This window comes from Odocoileus virginianus, chromosome 1, assembly GCF_023699985.2.
Source record: "Odocoileus virginianus isolate 20LAN1187 ecotype Illinois chromosome 1, Ovbor_1.2, whole genome shotgun sequence".
Lineage (NCBI taxonomy): Eukaryota > Metazoa > Chordata > Mammalia > Artiodactyla > Cervidae > Odocoileus > Odocoileus virginianus.
Genome location: NC_069674.1, coordinates 101833501 through 101851493, shown reverse-complemented (window position 1 = coordinate 101851493; position 17993 = coordinate 101833501). Strand labels below are relative to the sequence as shown.

At 43.0% G+C, this 17993-nt stretch overlaps 1 protein-coding gene across 3 annotated transcripts in view; it reads right to left on the bottom strand.

Annotated features, from left to right (window-relative positions):
- CDK6 (cyclin dependent kinase 6) overlaps positions 1-17993 on the bottom strand; it is a 248240-nt gene that overhangs the window by 59150 nt on the left and 171097 nt on the right. The window lies entirely within an intron of this gene.

Below are 17993 nucleotides of genomic sequence, written 5' to 3'. Positions count from 1 at the left end.
ATCGAACCCGAGTCTCCTGCACTGGCAGAAGGATTCTTACCACTGAGCCAGCAGAGAAGCCCCTTTGTTATAACAGCTCATCTCTACAACACTTTCCTTACAAAGAATGATATGTGTGTTTTTTCCCCAGACACCCAATCCTATGTATACTCTTAGCTGAGTGCTGAGTGCAGACTCGCGCTGGGTCCTCCTGTCCTTCACAACTAGTGGTGCTCACCACGTAGACATTCCCAGCCTGAAAACCCTTCCCCAGCCGTGATGAACACTGTGTCCTGCAGCATTTGCCATTTCTTCCATCCCATCCTGCTGGGTGTATTTGTCGTTGTTGTGTTGTTATTATTTTATATATCGGTGTGCTGGCCTTCTGCTGCTGCTGCTGCATCAAATTACCACCAATTCTGGGGCTGAAAGCAACAGTCATGATTCATCTCAAGGTTCTGCAGATCAAACGCCCAGGTACGGCTCGGCTTGACTGGCTCTCTGCTTAGAGCCTCACAAAGGGCTGCATTCCACTCCGGAGGTTTGGATCTGCTTCTTGTATCACCTGGGTTGCTGGCTGAATCCAGTTCCATGTGGCTGTTTTATGGAGGTTCCTGATTGCTTGCTGGCCGTCACTGGCCCTCCGCCCCCTTCAGAGGCCTCTCTCTGGTTCTAATCTCAGAGGCTGTGACAGTGGGTCAAATCCTTCTCACGCTTGGAATCTGACTTCCTCTTCTGTCCCATCTCTTTTGCCTCCAGCCTGAGAAAGTTCTCTTTTAAAGAGCTTATGAACAGAAACAGACTCACAGACTTAGAAAACAAACTTGTTTTTAGTCACTCAGTTGTGTCTGATTCTGCTGGGACCCCATAGACTGTAGCCCGCCAGGATCCTCTGTCTGTGGGATTCTCTGGGCAAGAATACAAGAGTGAGTTGCCATTCCCTTTTCCAGGGGATCTTTCTGACCCAGAGATTGAACTTGGGTCTCCTGTATTGCAGGCAGATTCTTTATCGTCTGAGCAGATGTGTAACTAAATCACTTTGTTGTATATCTGAAACTAACACGACATTGTAAATCAACTATTCTCCAAATTAAACATTTTTAAAAATGAAGGAAAAACGTCCATATCATTAGACTGGGCCTATCCAGATAATCCAGAATAACTTATCTGAAGGTTCACTTTATTTTAAACACAGTTTTTTTTTTACTTATATTTGGCTCTGCTAGGTCTTCACTGCTGTGTGCGGGCTTTCTGTAATTGTGAGCAGGGCCTACGCTCTAGTTTCGGCGCACAGGCTTCTCACCGTGGGCTCAGCTGCCCTGCGGCGTGTGGGATCGTCCCAGAACAAGGACTGAACCCAAGTCCCCTGCACTGGCAGGTGGACTCTTATCCACTGTACCACCAGAAGTTCAAGGCTCATTATCCTAATTACACTGCAAAATCCCTTAACCCGTTATAACAAAACAAATCAGGGGCATATTTAAACACGTTTAGGGGTCATCCTGGGTACCACTCTTGGTGGACATTTCTGTGCCAAGATGGCTAACAGGTGAAGGATATGCTAACCATGTGCCTGAAAAAACAAAACCAAACTAAAGGAAGAGTTTCACAGCAAAGATGTTAAAGTCCTAGTTTTAATTCATTTCCGGGAGCCTGCAAGGCCTGGGAAATAGGATAAAAATCAGCAGCCAGCTGGGCACTGGTAGAAGGCCTCTGATATAAAGAGAAAAATGATCTTCCTGACATCAGCAAAGGGTAGCTGGAAGAATCCACTGCCAGAGCAGAGGATGACTTCCGGGGACTGAAGAGAACATAGGGGTTGATACAAATGGATATTCTCAGGAAAGCATCTCCATAGCCCGAGATAATATTTAAAATTTTTTTTGTTTTAAACATGAAAGGGCTGGAGCATGATTCTGGAAAACCCTGATATGCTAGCCAGTAACCCTTCAGTCCCTGTGGTGTTGGAGAAGACTCTTGAGAGTCCCTTGGACAGCAATGAGATCGAAGCAATCAGTCCTAAAGGAAATCAACCCTGAATATTCACTGGAAGGGCTGACGCTGAAGTTCTAATACTTAGGCCACCTGAGGCAAAGAGCCAACTCATTAGAAAAGACCCTGATGCTGGGAAAGATTGAGGGCAGGAGGAGAAGGGGACGACAGAGGATGAGATGGTTGGATGGCATCACCGACTCAATGGACATGAATGAGTTTGGTAAACTCTGGGAGTTGGTGATGGACAGGGAAGCCTGGTGTGCTGCGGTCCACAGGGTCACAAAGAGTCAGACACGACTGAGTGACCACAACCCTTCAGCTGGATCCTAGGGAGGCCCTGGTTATCTGGGGAGAGAGAGGCAGGGGCCACATAGGAAACTGGGGGTTCTCGGGGCAGTGGGTCTTTTAGCACTGGGAAAACTGGAAGTATGTCAGTATCTTAACAACGAGTAACGGAGGCAGTGATATTAACAACACAGTGACATCCAGCAACACGAATAACATGCCAGTGGGCACTCTCACGTCTAAGAACTGCATAGCATGCACTTTCCTATTTCAACCCTCATAAATTGTACTGATATGTGGTTATTTACAAAGCAGTTCCACTGATGTTGAACATGTTGATTGACTCCAGTTTTTTTTTTTTTGTATTAATATAGATAATCTTTAAATAGAAAATTTCAGGGTTAAAAGAAAAATGGGAAAACGTCAGGAATTACATAGAAAGGTATGTATCACAATGTATCACACTTGAAAGTTTAACCAGATTTGCCTTTTGTATCATTTCCTCAGTTCTCCTAATTGTCAGTTCTCTCTTCTGCCTCCTAAGGGGGCTATAATTTGGCTACTTCATTTTACGTCTTTATAATTGTTCCTTATCCCATTCATCTCTCTTTCTATTTCATCTTTCCTTTGACAGACTCCTCTTCTTTTTTTAAAGGCCTTTAGAAACCATTTCTTTCTAGTCATAGGTGGCCTAAAATGAAACATAATTTTAGACCCATTTAATTAGACTTTTAAATCTGATGGTACACTGTGCCTGAAGCTTCTTCAGGGGAATTTCTGAAGTCCAATTATAGGGCTATTCTCATAATAAGGACCATTAATTTATAATGAAATTATTTGCTTTTAAGCTTCATCCAGATGCTGTTGTGAAAAATATACTAGTTGGACCACATTCCTACGGGGTCATTAGATGGCCAGTACCAACAGGTGAGGGCTGCTGAAGCCACGGTCCTCAGGACTTCTGGGAAGAGCTGCGTGTCTACAGACAGTGTGTTCCGCAGGGCATCTCCCCAGGCCTCTCATACTGTGGTCACCCCTTCTTTCCTTTAAAAAAAAATTTTTATTTAAGTATAGTAGAGTTACAAGGCTGTGTTAATTTCTGCTGTGTAGCCAAGTGCTTCAGTTAATACATACATACTCTTTTTCCTGTCCTTTTCCATTATGGTTTATCACATGATACTGAATACAGTTCCCCGTGCTATGCAGCAGGACTTTGCTGTTGACCCATCCTATATGTAACAGTTTGCATCTGCTAATCCCAAACTCCTAGTACTTCCCTCCCCGCCCCCACCTCTGGCAACCACAGGGGTGTCCTCTATGTGTCTGAGCCTGCTTCTGTTTTGTATATATGTTCATTTGTGTCATATTTTATTTATTTTTTTGTGTGTCATATTTTAGACTCCATAAAAGGGCTAGCATGTGGTATTTGTCTTCCTCTTTATGACTTAATTTGCTTAGTATGATAATCTCCAGGTCCATCCATTTCTTGCTGCACATGGCATTATTCTTCTCAGTGCCTACTATTCCAATGTATATACCACACACACCTTCTTTATCCATTCATCTGCCAATGGACACTGAGGCTGTTTCGATGTCTTGGCTACTGTAAATCGTCCTCCTAAGAACACAGGGGTGTATGTATCTTCTTGAATTATAGTTTCGTCTGGGTATATGCCCAGGAGTGGGATTGGTGTATCATATGGGAACTTTATTTCTAGATTTTTGAGGAACCGCCACACTGTTTTCCATAGTGGCTGCACCAAATTACATTCTGGTGGTCACCTATTCTTGATATGCTCATTTTGATATCCTTCTCAGTCAAATCAAGTATGCCCAAGTGGTATTTAATAAACAAAAAACCAAACAAACATGACAGTCACAGAATCCTTACATACTGGAACCTCTGTGTTCTGGGGTCACAGACTGTCCCTCACAAATCTAGCCATTTCTCTATTCTCTTCTGACTTTTAGAATAAAAGAGAAGTCTGATGTCAGCCTGATTTTCCTTTCTTCTTGTATGGCTTTCAAATAAGTTTATTTGTGTTCACAGGCTTTTTTCTTTCTCTATGCAATTCTAACACATCCCAGGGTGTGCTTTATGCAGTCTGATGTTCTTCAGACTACCATCTGATCAGCAAATCCCACGTCTCTGGTCTTATTCCTTGGTTTAAATGTAGGCATGTGTCATAATAATTCTGTGGATGAATTTCAGTGCACCTATTTGGAACCCTGGGACAAAAAAATGTGTTCTTTTCCAAAACCTGGAACTACCAGAATCACTTGGCCATGAGGGAAGTCAGTCTTCAAAGATGCCACCACAATGAAAAGAGTCTCAGCGAAATGGGGCTGCAGCTTGTAGATCAAGCCAACGCTGAAGCTCACCTATCTCTGGAATCACCGTTTATGTGAGCTAACAAATTCCTTAGTCTTTAGCTTATCTAAGTTGTTTTGAGTTCTGTACCCATAGCCCTAAGCATCCCAAACTACTGGTTTTCTCTTCTGTAATGATTTTCTTCAAAATATTGTGAGATCTTTCAATCCATACACTCAAGTCATGTCTTAGCCTATGTTTTTGATTATTGCATTTTAAGACCATTGATTCCTTATGCCAGATTCCCATTCTCTGGTCTTCATACTTGTCCTTCTCTTACCATTTAAAACCTTTTGTTCATCAGTGTTATGTGAGAACTTCTCAACACTGTCCTTGACATCAAAGATTCCATTTCCTATATTATTCTTTTCACTCCCTTATTCTCAGATTTCAACTATGTTACTGTACTTGATTTCTTTATAACTTCACATCTTATGTATCTCCCTTTCCATTGCAGTTTACCGTTTCTACATTTCAGAATGTTCGGTTCTGGCTGCCCTTTCATTTCTCCTTTATTTTTTATTGAGGCATAGTTGATTTACAATGTTGTGCCAGTTTCCGGTGTACAGCAAAGTGATTCAGTAATATATATATATATATATATATATATATATATATATATATTCTTTTTCATATTCTTTTCTGTTACAGGTTATTATAAGATATTGAATATAGTTCCCTATTCTATATAGTAGGTCAGTGCTTTTCTCTTTTCAAAAATCTATATTATACATAGTAGTACATATATGTTAATCCTAAGATCTAGTTTATGCCTCCCTCCCTTTCCCCTATGGTAACCATAAGTTTGTCTTCTATGTCTGTGAGTCCATTTCTGTTTTGTAAATAAGTTCTTTTGTATAATTTTTTTTTAGGTTCCACATATAAATGGTATCATATGATATTTGTATCTCTCTGGCTGATTAACTTCACTTAGTATGATAATCTCTAGACCCATCCATGTGGCTGCAAATGGTATTATTTCATTCTTTTTTATGGCTGAGGAATATTCCATGGTGTGTATCTCACACAGACACACATTCTCTTTAACCATTCATCTGTCGATGGACACTTGTGTTGATTCCACTGTTTCTCTTTTAGAGAGTATGTCTTCTAGCACTGCCTTGAGTTAGTCTACTGATTTTTAGAAGTTTCTTCTGGTTTTGCTAGTTAATCATTTTCAGAGTTTTATATCATTTTTTAGGCTTCCAGAGACTGTTGCTTGTTTGGTAGTATTTTTTCAGAAGTAACAAGAATTGTATTCTTTTAGTTTATCTCATTCTTCTGAGAAGGACCGTCTCCCCAGACCGACAATGTGTAGTTAACAAAATGTAGACATGACTTCGGCTCATTCTATAAACATTTAACCGTCTCTGAGCAGCTCTTAGATCAGCCTTAGTGTCTCGCATGTTTCCCCACATAGTGCTCTCATGTCTCTTGTCTCCACCTACTAAATAGTCTGTTCTCCTCACCTCCCCTGATCTCTTCTGGCACATATGTGTTCCTGGTATTTGTACTAATACCCGAGAGAGAAAGAGATATAATACCGATGGCAGAGGCGAGTCAGTACCACTGTGGAGATCTCACTAGGATCTGTGCTGGAAATAGCTGACCATTTTCTGAACTACAATCAACTCTGTGTTTCTAAAAATGGGAATGAGGGAGGGAAAGAAAGGTTTATTTGCTTCCAGGTGCACATGACATCCCTGAATCATCAAATAGGATCTTAAATCTAGTTCTGGCTAAATGGGAATTCTTTTAAATAATTTTGATAATTATTTCATTGCCAATTATGAGTGTCAGAGGTTTCACCTTTTTAGTAAGAAACAGAGAAGGGCAGCAGGTATCATTTTAAACTAAAAGCTCCTAATATTTTTAATGTGTTCTGATTGAGGGCTCACAGATCTAATACAACAAGAAACTGTTTTTACTCAACGTATTAAAAAAGTATCAGTTTAGATAAAAATGAGAAATGTCTATGTATTTCAGTTCAGCACCACTTTTAACTGGGGCTGTATCCCATTTACCTGAGTGCCTCTGAAATTAACTTTATTTTATGCTGATATCCGGAGAATTCAATAAGACTGTGACCAGCAAAACGGACACAGCATTTGGCTTCCAAACTACTTCTTCATATTGAAATATTAATATGTAAAGTTATTACCAGTTAAACAGTTTGACAACATAGCACAAACACATTTGGCAGGCTCCTGATCCCTAACTTCCAAAGTTTTGGATCTTCTCCCAGATCTGGACTGAGAGTGTCCAGCAAACTCTAATTGTGCCTGTGATAAGACAAGAGCTAATAATATCCAGTTTAGCTTGTAGTAAAATCTAATTTCCACCGGAAACCTGCCATTCTGAATTGTGCTTTGCAATATTTCAATTTGTGAGTAAACACAGCCCACATGTCTGTGGCTGTTTCTGCCACACTTTTTTTCCCCTCATATTAAAACTCTAAAATGTTTATAAGAAAACTAGAAGATTTAGAAATACATTTGCCAGATTTTATTGGTTTTATAAATGTGCACGTGTGAGCACCCCCACCCCCCCGCCCCAAGCAGCCAACAGCTCTTAAGCCTATCGCTGAGCAAATTCGGATCCCTGCAAATTTAATTTATCCAGCAAAATTGAAGCAGTAAATCAGAAACTCAATACTACCGTGTATTATTGGGGAAGGTATATACAGGAGGCCATACTGAATGCTCTGCATTTCCCAGTTAAATTGGGAGGAGGAAGGGAAAGATGAACAGCGTGGGAGTGGAGGAGAGACTGGGAGGAGGAACCGAAGAGGGAGAGAGAGTCTGCAGCAAGGGTTGAGGAGAAAAGGAGATGAAAGGAGGAGAAAGAACCAGGTAACACCTTCTATTTTAATGAGAAAATGCCCACTGCTTCTCAGCTAAGCCAAGTACTGAGTCTTATGAGGCATCAGCTCCTCCAGCCACTATGGGAAGGCCAGATGCGAGGCAGAGACGCAGGATCCAACAGTGGGGCATGGGTATCAGACAGACCCAGATCCCACAGAGGCGGCCACATGGAGCCACAACAGACTGTCATTAGAGCCTCTCACTACAGGACAAGACCAGGTGGGATTTTTTGTCACACCTTACCATTTGTTGTAATTTAGCTCTTTAGCCCCATTCTGGGGGAAATTACTTAGGCGTACAATGAAGCCCCATAAAAATTACATTTACCTGAAATACCCTGTACACTAAGTGTCCTATACAACAAACGAGTTCTGTCCTGAGGATCTGTTTGTAGGGCCATTTGTTCCTAAGTCCAGCAAACTTAGCCTAGGTACCCAACTAACACATCAGCTATACGGTACTATACTGTAAAGTGAAAGTGAAGTCGCTCAGTTGTGTCCGACTCTTTGCGACCCCATGAACTGTAGCCTACCAGGATCCTCCGTCCGTGGGATATTCCAGGCAAGAGTACTAGAGTGGGTTGCCATTTCCTTCTCCAACTCTACTGTAATAAGTTTATGATACTTTTCCCAGAAGAATCTCATATCTGCTGAAATAAATATAGGTACTAAGGATCCAATGACATCCTAAAGACCACACATCAGATTGAACTCAGTTTTAACAAATGTGGTCACAGTGAAGTCATTGGATTAAAAACATATCTGATTTTTAATCTATTAATCCAATATCTGTAATATCTAATGTACATTCCTATTCAAAAATTCTCCAGAGTGAAGTTATTTAATAGACTTGAAGTATAATTTTTAAAGAAGTATTTTAATCTAAGGGTGCATCTGCTAAGGAGTCTTTGCACTAGTACCAAATAAATGAACACTTCTATTTTGTACCAGCACTGTACTACTGTACTCTCTGGAGTGCTGTAAAGTACACAACACCAAAAGCACCTGTGGAGGATGCATGCACACGACAATGTGCACCGGACAGGTGAACTCACTCACGTGACGGGCCACGTGAAAGCATGCCTGCAAGTCTGAAAGTGTGCAACATGAAGGTTCCCATCTGGGGACTATTGTATGATTCACTATATTTACTGTCTTGTCCAATACATTTGCATGACTGCTATAAAGCAACAAATATAATGTAACATCATGCTTTATGGGCTTTCCCAAGGCCGGACTCAACTCAGATCAGAGGTCCAAGCTCCAGCTACAATAACTTTGTGTAGGCCTGGTACTTTTTATTTTGTACTGCTGGGAAGCAACTCATGTTCGTAAGTGCCAGGAACAGAGATGAGAAGTCTGCCTTTGACTGAGTCAAGATCAGACTAGTAACAGCTGGTTATCAATGTACAATATAGCTACTTTCTCTGCCAGTGTTTTACATTTTATTTTTTTCAGTGTTATATTTTAAAAAGGGGCTACTTCCTGCCTCAAATCAAGTATTTTTTTATCCAAATCAATGGTTGAGAGATGTGACCAGCAAGACCTAAGACTTTATGACTAATGTAGAAAACTAAGACTATTAGTCAGATTCATTTTCTCTTTCAAGGTCAGGGCTGATGCAGGGGCTTCCAGAGTTATTCCCACAAATAGGCTCAGAAGGCAAAGAAAGTGAAAAGAAAGTGAAAGTCACTCGGTCATGTCTGACTCTTTGCGACCTTATGGACTATACAGTCCATGGAACTCCCAGGCCAGAATACGGGAGTGGGTAGCTGTCCCCTTCCCCAGGGGATCTTCCCAACCCAGGGATCGAACCCAGGTCTCCTGCATCGCAGGTGGATTCTTTACCAGCTGGGACACCAGGGAAGCCCAAGAATACTGGAGTGGGTAGCCTATCCCTTCTCCAGGGGATCTTCCGGACCCAGGAATTGAACTGGGGTCTCCTGCATTGCAGGATTCTTTACTAACTGAGCTACCAGGGAAGTCCCCCAGAAGGCAAAATCTGAAGGAAAGATGCATGAGGTCTGGTGACTAAGGAAGAAGAGTACCCATGTCTACATCCAGGCTGGAAGGAAGATCAAAACTCAATATACATTACTCTCCAAGCTTCCACACTACGGAACTCTACAGAATGATCTTCATATGCTGTCTCTGCACTGGAAAAAACTAGTCTGAAAAACTGCTTGGGTCTTTATCTTAAGATAATTTTTTTTTTAACTGACAAAATGAGGTTGATTTCTTCCCTATCACTACACAACTGATAAAGAGGAAACCCACAGTCAATTTTACAGTTGAAAGAGATCCCTCAGGCTTCAAACCAACTTAACAGCAGCTTTTATAATTACCATATTCACTCAGCTTTTCCTCTTGACATTATTTCTTAAAAAGGCGTAGAAGCAGCGGGAGGAAGCCAGGGCTTACGTCAAGAGTCCTTGTCTTGTTTTATTTTTGACAATCTTTCTTCATTTTTGAGACTCTCAATCCTATTTCCCACCTTAACGTAAAAACAGAGTTTACTTGCTGGAAAGCAATTTGGTTTAGCTAGCAGAATTTTAAAGAGGCATGTTATCTGACCCTATAATTTCCCTTCTGGAATTTACCCATGCAGAAATACTTGGGCAAATGTTTCACAAAATAAGCACAGGATTTGACTGCAATATTGTCTGTAATAAGACCAAATGCAACCAGCCAACCAATCCATAAATGCTCATCAATGGGAAATTAAATTATGCAATAAATGAGCTGACAATGATTCAGCAGTTTAAAAATGAGTTTGATTTCTATGAACTGACCTAATATATTGTGATAAAATAAAATGAATAAGGCAACATATGTATAGCATAAGCCCATTTCTGTGAGATAAACTGACAGAGGTGTGCATGTGTTTATCTATACATATACATATGTAGATGTTTGCAAACACACACTTTTGAATGTGCAATAAAGATCTGGAAATACATCCAGGGGGTGTCTTTGGGAATGGACTTTGGATAGGAGAATAGGAAAGACAATTTCATTTCTCAAACTTTTTTTTTTTAAATAAAGCTAACTGGCATGTGCATCTGCTAAGTTGTTCCTTCCCACACAATTCGTTTCTGAAAATGGCCTGCAGAGTCAGAGAGTGTGGAGACTGAGGCTCCAGGTGCACGTGCTTTTGAAAAGGACACGGTGGGGAAGACTGATCAGCCAGGGCTGATAACACTGTGTTTACAGGCTGGCACCTAAGTGTCACTGATTCAGGGACAAAGGCCAGGCCGCTGCACCAACATCGGCTCTACTGGCTTTACAGCAAGGACCCCAACTTCTCTGGCCTCCACCCAGACTGGAGAAGATGACAATGCAGGACAGAAGGCTGAGAAATCAGTGAGCCTAGGGCAGAAGGGCCCGGACTCACTCTCTCTCCCCTTCCCGATAAACAGTGAGATGTCCGTTTCTTCTTTATCTTTTCATTTGACGGTTTAAATCTGTGGCTCAGGTCAAGAATCCATCTGCCAGTGCAGGAGACGTGGGTTTCATGCCTGGGTCGGAAGGATGCCCTAGCGGAGGAAATGGCTACCCACTCCAGTAACTAAACAACAACATAAAATACAGGACATGTGTCTATGAGCCCTTGAAATGTGGCTAGTCTGAACTGAGATGTGCTGTCAGCATAAAACGTACACTGGAGTTTAACAATTTAGTATCGAAATAGAATGTATGATCTATATTCTTATAGTTATTCCATATTTAAATAATAACATTTTGGATGTGTGTGTGTTAATTGCTCAGTCATGTCCGAGTCTTTGTCACCCCATGGATAGGATCCCACCAGGCTCCTCTGTCCATGGAATTCTCCAGGCAAGAATACTGGAGTGGGTTGCCATGCCCTTCTCCAGGGGATCTTCCCAACCCAGGGATTGAACCCAGGTCCCCTGCATCGCAGGCAGAGTCTTTACATCTGAGCCAGGGAAGCCCTATTCCCTGTTTACATCTTGGATATACTGTGTTAAAAAATCAATTTTACTTGTTTCTTTTTACTTTTAATGTGACTGCTAGAGAACTTAAAATGACATGGTTCACATTCTCTTTTCTATTGGACAGAACTGGTTTAGACTTTCAGACATTCCACATGAATTATCTATATATTTAAATGTGTAAAGAAGGGAATAGTGGAGAGGAAGGCATGTACACACAGGGACACACCACTACCTGCCCCCCGCATCTGTTACACTGCCGCCCTGCACATCTATGTGCCCACCTAGCGTTCCAGTGTAGCTCATCACACTTCACAGGTCATACAGCTCTGAGTTCCAGCTCTGCCAACAACCAGCTGTGGGGTCCTGGGGCAAGCTGCCTGCGAGGACTCAATTGTATGATGTATGTCAAGTTCTCAGAACCATGACAAGGATGTGTAATAACCACCTCTGTCAGGAAGGGTGAGCTCTGCATGACATGTTAAGTCATTCTAGAAATGACCAAGCCACAAGTTCACCCCAAAGCAAAGAATATCAGAGTTAGAGTGAATCTTGGACAATATCCACTCCTGTGTTGGAAAACCCTTTTAGACTCCAGAAGCCCAGTAGATACAAAAAATGAAATCAAACTGCTCTGAACAAAGCTGAACAGGGGAACGAAAAGGGCTGGACACTCTTAGACTGCAGAAGGACACGAATACCTCTGTGAAGGTCGGAACGCCATGGATGTATTATCTTCCCAGTCTCTCCATTCTACAGATAAAGGCACTCAGCTCCATGCTGGGCTACAGTCCATGGGGGTCACGCAGAGTCTACTGAGCGACTGAGGATGCAGGCACTGGCTAATGATACCAAACACCTTTTTATACGCCTATTTGATATCCTTGTGTCTTCTTTGGTGATGTGAATGTTTAAATCTTTCGCCCATTTTGAACTGGGTTGTTTGTCTCATTATTGAGGGTTTGTTTTTTTTCTGGCACCATACATACAGAATGTGGGGGCGTGAGGTTGGAGGGGGGGACTCTGGGGAGGGGGTGGTTCTCCTCCCTGAAGAGACACCTTCCAGGTTTAGCTCTGGAAGATGAGAGAGGGCAAGGGCCCACCCAGGATAAAAGAACTGAAAGGATTCTAAGACGGAAGACCTCAAGACATGTTTTGGGGCCAAGAGGTAGGCCTCCTTCATGAACATACATTTACATCTTGGAGAATACGGTGTGACATGGGCAGAATGAAGTTGGGATTTTTTAAAGGTCTTGGAGGTCAAGGATCCTACACCAGTTTTAACAAGTTTTGGGAAAAGGGTGACAATGGAAAGATTAATTCATTGGAAGGTGGCAGGAAACAGGCAAGAAACAGGAAAACAGGCTGGCAGGCAGACCCATGGAGTCAGACCCAAAGGGTGGGAAGCTGGGCAGCTGTAGGGAAAGGCTGGCCTGATGGGGGCGTCTCAGCACACACTGCGAAAACAAACACATTCCTGTTAAAGTGGTACTGTTGCTCAGTCGATAAGCCATGTCCGACTTCTGATCCCGCGTGCTGCAGCACACCAGGCTTCCCTGTCCTTCACCATTTCTCGGAGCTTGCTCACACTCACGTGCATTCAGTCGGTGATGCCATCCAACCATCTCATCCTCTGTCACCCCCCTCTCCTCCTGCCCTCAATCCTTCTCCACATCAGGGATATCAAGAAGAAGAAAAAAAACACTGATTACGATTAAAAAGTAGTACTCCTTGGTTCTCCCTTAGAACTCCCCGTGTGCACTGTTTAACAAGATCAGTTCTTTTCCTGGGTACCCCCACCTTCGGTATTTCCTCACTCAAGTAAATCCTTCTTTGGAGTTTTTCCCATCTGGTGGGTTCTCTGAAGAACAAAAAAAGAGATCGAAAAAACATCCAAGAAGAGACAAGAAACCTCAAGGTCCAGGGAGTGCCCTGGTTTCCACTCGCATGTTTTGATCTAAGCTGGGGTGATGGGTCTCCTCTCAGCGGCTGGGGCCTGCCTCGGTACCTTGGAGTTCAGAGCCTCTGGTCAAGGACCTCATTTCCCTGACGTCACTGAGCAAAGTGCTCAAGAAGGGGAACGCCAACACAGTACCAGTAGGACAGTTGGCAGGGCACTCCGTGACATTTTAAAGATGTTTGCTCCCAGACCGCTCAGCCACAAAGGACAGTTTCACTGTCAGTTTCTTAGCCACTGGGTGTTCAATTCATAGAAATCAATTATGGCCAGCTGAGAGAGGCCACCATCCGAGGCGGAGTAAAATCATGAAGCCTTGTTTGTTTCTTTCTAACAGGGACTGTATTTGTTACGTTCTTCTTGGTGGCATCTGGCATTTTTTAGCAAGGGATCAACAGAGATGGCAACTTGGGACTTCTAAGAACTACTATCTGTTTACCACAATCTCCATATTCAAAGAATTAGTAGCACGTTTTATTTTTTAAATGTGCGTTTTCTTTTTATGACTTTGCCATCACTTGGAAAACCCCATAACTTTCAAACCACAGAAAACAGTTCAGACCATGATCACAAGGCAGTAGACAGATACCTGGAGATTTAACAACTGTGAATCTATCTTGCTATGAAGTTAAAAATCAATCTCTGTCATTCATCTGTCCATCCCTCCACCCATCTCATCCCAATCTTCAAGCTGGATAGTTGACTACTGACCCAATTCACAGAACGTCTACTGACCCAATTCACAGAACGTCTACTGACCCAATGCACAGAACGTCTACTGACCCAATTCACAGAACGTCTACTGACCCAATTCACAGAACGTCTACTGACCCAATTCACAGAATGTCTGCTGACCCAATTCACAGAACGTCTACTGACCCAATGCACAGAATGTCTACTGACCCAATGCACAGAATGTTTTTTTACTATTAAAATATGACTCAGTGTGGAGTAAAGATGGATCACCCATTGATGAAGAGTTAAAGGAGGAAGATAAAAGATCCAGGGGCTTTCCTGATGGCTCAGCTGGTACAGAGCCCACCTGCCAATGCAGGAGATGCAAGAGACACGAGTTCAATCCCTGGGTCTGGAAGATCCCCTGGAGAAGGATATGGCAACCAGCTCCAGTATTCTTGCCCAGAGAATTCCATGGACAGAGGAGCCTGGCGGGTTATAGTCCATGGGGTCCCAAAGAATCGGACAAGACCAAGTGCATGCACACACACGCAAGGTCAGTGTAGCAATTATTGAATTCATATAATAATGACAGGTGGTATTCAAACTCGCTCTTTGTCAACCATCTGCCCTAAGATTCTTTTTACTGAGTTCATATTTCTTAGGTATCCCAATTTAGAATAAAAGGCAGGCACCTCTTAACAAGGTCACAGAAATCTGGTCAGCCTTTCCACTACAGGAGAGACTAGAAATCAAAGCTATCAGATGCATGGTTTGCTTCTTCACCTCCTTGAAAACATTATTGCTGCTACACTGTAATAATGCATAAATTAATGCAGAAAAAAATATGGCCTCACAGGTAAAACCACAGCCAAGGCAGAAACACGGCAGAGTGGTAAAATCAAAGATTAGAGAGTCAGACAGACTAGGGTTCAAATTTGGTTCTACTACAGAACAGCTGTATGTTCATGACAAGTTATTCACACTCCTTGTAGAAGGCTGTGGTTCATCACCTACAGACCGAATTAACAGTCCTCAGAATGTGGGTTTAGAGAGATAATACACTAATTAATTTAAGATAGTAAAAAACCCTAAGTATAATTATCCTAAGAATATGGCAAAAATGATGAAGGTGTTAAAAGAGATGCCACAGTTTGGGAGCTACTGCCATAGCAACAAGGAGGAAGCCCGAGGGAGGGGACACAGGCCAGCACTCCCTGATGCAGGGTCAGCTAAGGCAATGAGAGTCTGCTTCCAGAAGGCACGGCTTGTGTGCCCTCAGCTGGACACCACAACAGGTGGGTCAGCACTGAGTTAGGAGTCACGCTGGAAGCAGGTCAAGCCGGTGGCTGGACCCCAGAATCCAGCTGGCATGACTGAGAAGCCTGCACATTCAGATATCTGGGTGTTATCACAGGAAATACCAAAACGTGAACTGAGCAGGAAGAGGGGTCGGATGCCATGGCTGTTTCCAAGGTCGCATCCAAACCGGCAGGAACTTCCCAGGAGACAGAGCACCGCCCCAGGAAGGGCGTGCGTGGCAGGCCCAGACGGATTCGTCCTTCAGCCTTAAAGGCACACGGGTCCGGATTCTGATGCGGCTTCCTGCTGCCTGCAGTTACTTCTCCCTCTGCTCTCCCAGAGTAAGGCTCCGAGAGAGGGGCACTTTCTTCTGTGCACATCTGATGGGTCTCTCCCCAGCAGCTTGATCCCAGAACAGTGAAGCAGACCGTTGCTGCTGACGTCAGAGGAGGCTCTCTATGCCTCCATCAGAGTCCCTTCTCAGATCCAGCGCTGGGTGATCCCTCCTGTCTCAGGGACTGAAGCACAGAATGGATTTTCCCATAGAAAAAACTGTTGTTAAGTAGAAAGTTTTGATAAATAATGTTTTGTGTATGTTCCAGGATTCTCTGCAAGCTAGCCTGGGAAGCAGACTACCAACTATACCACCACATCAGTGGCAAAATGAAAATATGGCTGTAAAAATGAAAAGTGGCTGTAAAATGAAAATATGGATTGCAATTTTCACATAAGTGGTGGCTGCCTATCCTTAAAAATACAGCACATTCCTTACTAGAGAACATGTAACACTACATATCTTAAATTTCATCTTTCTTTTAACATCTTCCAGAAAAAGATTGGTTTTATCATCAATTATGGCTGGTATTCAAGTTTTATACAATTGAAAAATAACATCCTCCTCCTCTCATAACAAAAGAAGGACCCAATCTTACATTTGAAAATAATTCTAGCTAGACACATCAGGGTTTCCCAGGTGGCAGGCGCCAGGGGTAAAAAAATCTGCCTCACAGTACAGGAGACGTGGATTTGATCCCTGCGTCAAGATCCCCTGGAGTAGGAAATGGCCACCCACTCCAGGGTTTGCCTAGAAGATTGCATGGATAGCGGAGCCTGGCGGGCTATAGTTCATAGGGCTGCCAAGGAGTCGGACACAAATGAGCAACTGAACACAGCACTAGACACATCAAAGTAATTCCAAAATACATTCTCTAATCATCTCTCATCTGCACCAAGTTGTTCATGGGATGAACTGAAATGACCGTCTTGACTCCCACACTGCAATATTGCCAGTAAATTATTCCTGGTTCTGACCGTAAGTGTTTAACCCAATATTTTCCACATTTGTTTGAAGAAAAGAACTACATGAGGCACTTTTAATTAAAGACAAGAATGCCAGGCCCTAGCCCAATAAGAAGTCAGAATTTCAAGACAGAGGTCTGGGAGTCGTACATTTAAAGACTGCTATCCCTGGTGAGGCTCCCCTGGTGGCTCAGTGGTAAAGAATCCGCCTGCCGAAGCAGGAGACATGGGTTCGATCCCTGGGTGGAGAAGAATCCCATGGATAGAGGAACCACGGTGGGCTACAGTCGATGGAGCTGCAAGAGTCAGACATGACTTAGTGACTAAACCACACCACCGCTGTGATTCTCTCATCCACCCAGTGGCTCTTAGCCGGGAGGGTGAGTTAGGATCCCCTGGAGCGCTTGTGAAAACACAGACGGATGAACCCCAGCCCAAGAGCTTCTGATCCAGTGGGTGTGGGGTGAGGCCCAAGAATCTGCACTTCTAAAAGGTCCCCCAGTGATGCTGGTGCTGCTGGTCCAAGAACCACACTTCCAAAGCCACTTATTTAGCCTATTTAGCAAACATTGCGGCTGAATGCGGTCTTTTTTTTTCTTCCCTCCTTGGTAGAAAAACAACACCAGACTCACAAGACTTCCTTTGGAGCAATATCACTCGTACTTTCTGTTTGATGTCAGACAAATCAATTTACCACTGCATCTCAGCTATCTCTTATTGTGAGAAATAAAAAGGTAACGCATGAAAAGAGGTTTGGTCCTGTGACTGGCACACAATGGGCCTGCCTTAAAAATCTGTGTACTTTGATCCCCCTCTGTGAGCCACGGATGAATCTGCTGAGGTCTAGAAGTAGGTCCCCAGATTTTTTACACGCACAAAATTTCCTCTGGTTAAAACAAACAAACGAGCAAGCAAACAGCAGCTGACTGCATCTCTTTCTTGTGAGCTATCATGGAGTTACATTTTGAATATAACATGTTGAACGGGAGTATACTCAGCTTCCAAACTCACATTTTCCCATGGAAATAAAAACAGAAGACAGAGATTAGATTCTGATTAGCCTCTCTGTTTAATTTTAACCAGGCTGAGTTTAGTACCAAGGTGTGGGTTCTTTTCCTGGCAGACCTTTATTATATTGTTTTGGCTATTTCTTGTGATCTGAAAATCATACACATGAACCGCAGACTTTGAGAGTCAGAGGTGCCCCGGAGGCCATCAAGCCCACCCACCCACTCTAGGAATAAACTGTAAACATATCCAGTGTGCAGTGGCCTGCTCCCTTCTCGGATAGCCAGTGAGAATGCGCTATTTCCA